The sequence below is a fragment of the Chiloscyllium plagiosum genome, unplaced genomic scaffold (genome assembly GCF_004010195.1).
Source record: "Chiloscyllium plagiosum isolate BGI_BamShark_2017 unplaced genomic scaffold, ASM401019v2 scaf_6452, whole genome shotgun sequence".
In the NCBI taxonomy this organism is placed as follows: Eukaryota; Metazoa; Chordata; class Chondrichthyes; order Orectolobiformes; family Hemiscylliidae; genus Chiloscyllium; species Chiloscyllium plagiosum.
In genome coordinates, this window is record NW_025213162.1 from 6,837 (window position 1) to 14,738 (window position 7,902).

Here is a 7,902-nt window from a genome sequence, read left to right on the forward strand (position 1 = left end):
CATAGTGTGATTAAAGGCAGTCAGCATGGCTTTGTGAGGGGCAGGTCATGCCTCACAAATCTTATGAAGTTCTTTGAGGAGGTGATGAAATAGGAAGGTCTCTCTTGAGTGCTGAATATAGGATCAAAGACAGGATTCTTGGCAGTTTGGAGGAACTGAGGGATCTTGGTGTTCAAATACATAGATCCCTCAAAGTTGCCACCCAGGTGGATTGGGTTGTTAAGAAAGCACATGGTGTTTTGGCTTTCATTAACAAGGAGTTCGAGTTTAAGAGCCACGAAGTTTTGCTGTAGCTCTACAAAGCCCTGGTGAGACCACACTTGGAATGTTGTGTCCAGTTCTGGTCGCCCAACTATAGGAAAGATATGGAGGCCTCGGAGAGGGTGCAAAGAAGTTTTACCAGGATGTTGCCTGGACTGGAAGGCTTGTCTCACGAAGAGAGTTTGACTAAGCTCGGACTTTTCTCTCTGGAAAGAAGGAGGAAGAGAGGTGACCTGATCGAGGTATACAAGGTAATGAGAGGCATGGATCGAGTTGAGAGCCATAGACTTTTCCCCAGGTCAGGATTGACTGGTACGAGGAGTCATAGTTTTAAGATATTAGGAGGAAGGTGTAGAGGAGACATCAGAGGTAGGTTCTTTACACAGAGAGTTGTGAATTCATGAAATGCGTTGCCAGGGGTGGTGGTGGAAGCAGAGTCATTAGGGGCATTGAAGTGACTGCTGGACATGCACATGGACAGCAAGCGAATTGAGGGATGCGTAGGTTAGGTTATTTTATTTTATCGTCCTTGGCACAACATCGTGGGCTGAAGGGCCTGTTCTGCACTGTACTTTTCTATGTTCTATGTTAATGTTAATACCAGTTGAAGTTGAAATCCTGTATGAGGTTGGCACGGTGGCTCAGTAGTTGCCACTGCTGCCTCACAGCCCTATGGACCTGGGTTCGATTCCCACATCAGGCGACTGTGTGGAGTTTGCACATTCTCCAGTGTCTGCAAGGGCTTTCCTCTGGGTGGTCCAGTTTCCTCTCACAGTCTGAAGATGTGCAGGTTAGGTGAATTGGCCATGCTAAATTGCCCATTGTGTTAGGTGCATTAACAGGGGTAAATGTAGGGAAATGAGTCTGGGTGAGTTACTCTTCGGAGGGTAGGTGTTGGGCTGAAGGGCCTGTTTCCATACTGTAGGGAATATAATCTTTCCTCATAACTAAAACCCTGTTTTTCTCACATCTTTCTGAGATTTGCCTACGCCTGCACCGACGTCCTATGTTCTTACATGGCAGCAGCCTGACTGACCTCCAAATGTACAGGCTATGACAGAAATTTCAGAGAAATGAAGCAACTTAAGATCTCAAAACCAAAACTGACCATTGTTCTTGCCGAGCAAGAACATTAAGCGTTAGTGAACCAAGGAATTCAGACCATTAACTGTCTAATGGGATAGAGGAAGAGGCTCAAAAGGATGGAGACATCTCCTTTCAATCCTCCTCCACAGTTTCTCTGTAAACGGATCTGCTTTGAGAAATGATTTGAAAAGCTTCAGTTTACAGTCTGGAAGGAAGAAGTTGATGGAAAGCTTCAAGGAAACAAAAGATTAAGTGTCTTGGTTAATGTAAACCAAGGTAACAGTCAGCGCTCGCAAATGGAAGTAAGTGAAAAGTTAAGATGTAGGAGGGAAGATACGAACAATATTAATTTACCAAGTTGTAAAGGTTTTGAAAGTGAATGCATTGAGGATATAATTAGTTGCTCTGATTGGACAGTTAATGTACCAATTGGGATGTGCTTTGAATAAACTTACTTCATTTTCATTTCTTATAAAATACAAACTAATTACTTTTCCTTACCTCAAAGAACTGCTCACAGAGATAGTCATAGCCAAACCATGGAACTCCCATTATCAGCTTTCTGGAATCAATACCGAGCCTAATATAATTTAACAGACCTAAAGGTAGAAAGAGATTATTGTGTTAGATTAAGAATGATATAGATCAGGCAGAACTTGAACTACATGCTGTGTTGTACATACCTGTAAAAACCTCAGCATAGGGAGCATTTGCTTTTGCAAAGCATTCGTCCATCATGAAGCTCTGCACATCAAAGGATGACACCATTAAAAGGTCACAGGCATTTGCAATTTCTGCAAAATCATAGCATCGTTTATCCATGCAAGGAGACCAGGGCACGTTAAATGAAATCTGGAACCAAGATATAACACAAAAAGTTAATTTAGCCATGAAATCTGGGTTGGAATTGAGCGGTATTTATAAAACTGGTTTCCTGTAATGTGAATTTAGGGCAATGTCATAGAATGACAGGACCATACAGTACTGAAGAGGCCCTTCAGTCCATTGAGAAAGCACTGACAAAAACTATTCTAAATCTAAAACAGTCCCATTTTCCTGCACTTGGTCAATGGCCTTGCATGTGAGACATTGTTAGTACTTGGATGCCCTCAACTACCCTCTGAAGCATTCCAGATTCCCACCATCCTCTGGGTGAAAACTTTGTTTTCTCAAATCCCCTAGATTTCACCTTAAAATTATGCCCCTTTGTTACTGACCTTCCAACTAAGGGGAACAGCTGATCTTGATTTACCCTGTCCATGCCCCTGATAACCTCATACACCTGTATCAGGACTCTGCCTCAACCTTCTCTACTTTAAAGAAAACAACTTAGGCTTATCCAACTTCTCTTCATCGCTGAAATTCTCCGTTCCAGGCAACATCCTGGTGAATCTCCTCTTCACTGTACTCACATCCTTTCTATAGTGTGATGACCAGAACGGAATATAATACTGCAGCTGTGGCCTAACCAAAGTCCTGTACAGCTGCAGCATGAACACCCTGCTCTTATAATCTATGCCTCAATTGATAAAGGCAAGCATCCCATATATGTCCTTAACTACCCTATTAATCTATCCTGCTGCCTTCAGGGATCAGTGGATAAGCACCCCAAGATCTCTCCATTCCTCTGAGCTTCCTGGTGTCCTGCTATTCAGTGAATACTCCCTTGTCTTGTTAATTCTTCCCAAGTTCATCGCCTCACATTTATCAGGGTTAAATTTCATCTGTTCAGAAATGGAAACTGAACCAATGATACCAGCAAATGAGGAATAGCAGTAATCCATGAGCTAGTAGATCCATCTGATTATTATCTTGAAATTTTATCAGTGGCTCACAAAATTTCAATGGTAGTTCAGGTAGTTTTTCCAGAAAAATTCAGGCTAAAAGAGTAAAATTTCTTTCATTTAAGGATGTGGGGAAATTTTGACAGATGTGCCAGGTAGTGGGGAAACTCCAATTTTCAATTAATTCAGTGCCTTTAATTCCAATACCAGCTTTCAAACAACTGTTTAGCATGACCTCAATTGATTGTGCTGGACCATTACTTAAAACCAGGAGTGAGAATCAGTACCTTTTTATAATTATGCTTAAAGCAATGAAAGGTTTTTTTTAACAACATATGGATTGCTCAAAGAAATACAATCAGATCAAGGATCAAATGTTATGTCCCAAATTTTGAAACTGAGTTAGGGAACTGGAGGTGGAGCTGGATGAACTACAGATTATCAGGGAGGATGAGGGGGAAATTGAGAGGATGTACAGGTAGGTGGTCACTCCCCAGACACAGGTTAAGGACAACTGGGTGACTGTCAGGGAGAGGAAAGGGAACCGATGGTCAGAGCAGGGATCCCCTGTGGCCGTTCCCCTCAGCAGTAAGTATACCATTTTGGATACTGCTGGTGGGAACGGTCTGCCAGGGGAAAGTTATAGTTGTCAGGTCCCTGGCACTGAACCTGGCACTGTGGCTCAAAAGGAAAGGGGGAAAATAGAAAAGCGCTAGTGGTAGGGGACTCAATAGTTAGACGGATTGACAGGAGATATTGTGGTCAGGAAAGGGACTCCCGGAAGGTATGTTGCCAGGGTCCGGGATGTCGCTGATCAGGTTAACAAGATTCCAAAGGGAGAGTGTGAGCAGCCAGAAATCGTGGTTTATATTGACATCAATGATATAGCCAGGAAAGAGACTGAGGATCTGAAAAGTGACTACAGAGAGTGAGGTTGGAAGCTGAAGAGCAGGACGAGTAGAGTAGTGTTCTCAGATTTGCTATCGGTGCCACGAGATAGTGAGATGAGGAACAGTCAGCGAATGCAGCTTAACACGTGGCTGCGAGGCTGGTGCAGGAAGGAGGGCTTCAGATACCTAGACCATTGGGATACCTTCTGGCGAAGGTGGGACCTGTACATGAAGGATGGGTTGCACCTGAACTGGAGGGGCACAAATGTCCTGGGTGAGAGATTTGATTGTGTGATTCAGGAGGGTTTAAACTAGACTGGCAGGGGGGTGGGAATCAGAGCTACATGTCTGCGAGTGGGTCAGTTGCAGACGGGACAGCGACAGGATATATTGAATCATCAGGATGGTTTCTCACACAATGAAACAAAGGTTAAAGTGTGTCTGCTTTGAGGCAAGGAGTGTCCGAATTAAGAGTGACGAACTTCGAGCATGGATCAGTACATGAGGCTACGATGTTGTGGCCATAACGGAGACATGGGTTTCACAGGGGGTGGGATGGTAGCTTGATGTTCCAGGGTTTAGAACGTTTAAAAAGAACAGGGAGGGTGGAAAAGAGGAGGGGGTGTAGCATTGCTAATTAGCGAGTGCATTACAGCTATGGAAGTGAAAGTTGTTAAGAAAGGTTTGGCTACTGATTCAGTATGGGTGCAAATTTGGAACACCAAAGGAACAGCCACCGCATTGGGGGTTTTCTACAGACCACCTAATAGCATGGAGAGATTGAAGAGATTGGTGGACAGATTCTGGAAAAATGCAGATGTAGCAGGGTTGTTGTTATGGGTGATTTCAACTTTCCCAATATCGACTGGAACCTTCTAAGTGCAGATGGATTGGATGAAGCCGTTCTTGTCAGGTGTGTTCAGGAGGGTTTCCTTACTCAGTATGTAGACAGGCCGAGGAGGGGAGAGGCCATTTTGGATTTGGTGCTCGGCAATGAGCCAGGACAGGTGTCAGATCTCATGGCGGGAGAGCGCTTTGGTGAAAGTGATCACAACTGCCTCACATTTAGCATACCATGGAGAGTGAAAGGAGCAGTTACCGAGGGAAGATATTTAATTGGGGAAAAGGAAATTATGACACTATCAACAGGAGTTGTGAAGTACAGACTGTGAGCCATTGTTCCACAGAAAGGGCACAGCAGACATGTGGAGACTGTTTAAGGAGCAGTTGTTGCGAGTGATGCACAAATTTGTTCCTCTGAGACAAGTAAGAAGGGGTAAGATTAAGGACCCTTGGATGGTGAGAACAGAGGAACTTCTCGTCAAAAGGAAGAAGGCAGCTTAGGTAAGGTGGAGGAAGCAAGGATCTAGCACAGCATCAGAGGATTACAGGCTTGCTAGAGAGGAACTCAGAAATGAACTGAGGAGAGCCAGGAGGGGGCACGAAAAATGCTTAGGGAGGATTAGGGAGAGCCCAAAGGCATTTTGCTCATACATCAGGAATAAGAGAATGATCAGGGAGAAGGTAGGGCCGATCAGGGATAGCGGAGAGAGCGTGTGTGTGGAGTCTGACCAGGTAGAGAAGCCCGAAAGGAGTTTTTTGCTTTGGTTTTCACAAAGGAAAGGAAAGTTGTTGTAAATAAAAATTTAGAGGAGTTGGGATTCAGTCTTGATCAGGTCAAGATTGATGAAGCTGATGTGCTAGAAATTTTGGCAAACATTACGATTGATAAGTCCCCAGGACCAGATCAGATTTATCCTAGGCTGCTCCGGGAAGCGAGAAAGGAGGTTGCTAAGCCGCTGGCGAGGATCTTTGTCTCCTCACTCTCCACAGGAGTCGTACTAGAGGATTGGAAGGATTCGAATGTTGTTCCTCTTTTCAAGAAGGGTAATAGGGAAATCCCTGGCAATTTCAGACCAGTCAGTCTTATGTCTGTGGTCAACAAAGTTTTGGAAAGAATTCTGAGGGATAGGATTTATGAATATTTGGCAAAGCATAGTGTGATTAAAGGCAGTCAGCATGGCTTTGTGAGGGGCAGGTTATGAGTTCTTTGAGGAGGTGTCAAGACCACACCCACCTGATGAAGGAGCAGCGCTCTGAAAGCTAGCACTTCCAATTAAACCTGTTGGACTATAACCTGGTATTATGTAATTTTTAACTTTGTCCACCCCAGTCCAACACCGGCACCTCCAAATATAGGAATGCAGGTGTTTTAAGTAAAATATAAGCAAATGTGCAAGCAATATTACTTGTGTAGAATATGGTTTTATAAAAGTCATTATATGTTTCATGTAAACAGATATAGTGATGATGGGAAATTTGATAAAAGAGTAAGTTGCCTCTTTGGGATACCTTTCCACATTTTCCTTCCGGACAATCATGATAAAACTTATACTATCATTTGGAAATTTATTTTGATGACAGAGGTAACGCAGATTTTGCTTTTAGTTCTGTGGAAGTGATTTACTTCACGGGTTATTTTGGAAGAGTTACCTCGATGTATCATTTCCAAGAAAACGTGAGAGTTAACATAAATGACCCAATTTTGGAGTCAATTGATAAAGTGTTTACAATGCTGGGTTTTATGACACACAGAAAAACACTTGGTCAGTGGCCACATGTGGCCTGAGCTCTGTTCAGTTTGGAAGAATACTTTTATCCTAGTAGCAAAGGTAGGCTGTTCCTTGTGTAGGAATCGCACACGAGGAGAGTTGAGATCAGTTTATAGAATTTCCAGATTGTCAGATTTTGTAGAAGTCTCTTGAGTATTAGAATTGAAAAAGAATCCATGCCTTCAACTTGAAAAAATGTTCCTAGGCCAATAAAACTGGACAGATTTAATTAAGTATGGAATTAAGGTAGATGTAGTACTTCAGTGGTTTTGAGTATCTGTGAAGGCTATTGCTGAGAAAATGCCTCAATCTTTGCTTATATTCACGCCTTTATTATTAAGCATAGAAACATAAAATGTCTTGTTAACTTTTTCTTAGTAAAATGCTTTTACCTGGGATCCTGGTATTTCTTCGTGGAATGTTTGTACAATATCCCTAACCATTCTGGTTAGATCATTGTAAAGTTCAGATTCGCTGTCAATCGTGTGCCTCACTTCCAAATTGATGCCATCCATAAAAAATCTTTTTATGCCTAAAGTATAGTAATTGATCCATTTCGTCCTCTGATTTTGATTGGACAATACTTCAAGGTTTATCTTTGCTGAGAAACAAGTTAGAAACAGCAGATAACATCTTCTACATCATTTGCATAGCAAGGTATCCCAAAATACTTTAGAAAACAGAACTACCAACATCAAGCAAGAAGTAGGGAAGGATAATTTAGCGAGAATATTGGTTTCAAGACCTTTCAATGTCTTGAAGTACTGGGTTGCCCATTAATTGTTGCTGTGGTGCATTCCTTGTTCTGTAAGTGGATATGATTACTGTACAAATAGGAATGTGCAATACGCAGGTAGAGTCAGATTTAAATACAGCATACAGGTGTGATAATAAGTCTGTAAGTTAGCTCACTGAGCTGGAAGGTTTGTTTTCAGACATTTCGTCACCATACTCAGTAACATCATCAGTGAAAGTCTCTGGTGAATTGCTGGTGGTATGTCTCACCTCTCTATTTATAGGTCTTGGTTTCTTAAAGTGGGCGATGTCATTTCCAGTTCTTTTTTTCAAGGGAACATAGAAAGGCTCCAAATCAGTGTGTTTACTGATGGAGTTCTGATTAGAATGCCATACCTTGAAGAATTCTTGTGCATGTCCTTGTTTCGCCTGTCCTGGGATGGTTGTGTAGTCCCAGTCAAAGTGATGTCCTTCTTTGTCTGTATGTATGGAAACTAGTTGTGTCGTTTTGTGGCTAGTTGGTGTTCATGAATG

At 42.5% G+C, this 7,902-nt stretch overlaps 1 long non-coding RNA gene across 1 annotated transcript; it reads right to left on the reverse strand.

The window, feature by feature from the left end:
* Positions 1 to 1,857: 1,857 nt before the first annotated feature.
* LOC122547557 lies at positions 1,858 to 2,791 on the reverse strand. The gene is made up of 3 exons (XR_006311030.1): positions 2,760 to 2,791; positions 2,031 to 2,199; positions 1,858 to 1,946 (listed from the first exon to the last, which is right to left on the reverse strand). It is a non-coding gene; the product is annotated as an uncharacterized LOC122547557 (long non-coding RNA).
* Between the last annotated feature and the right edge of the window lie 5,111 nt (positions 2,792 to 7,902).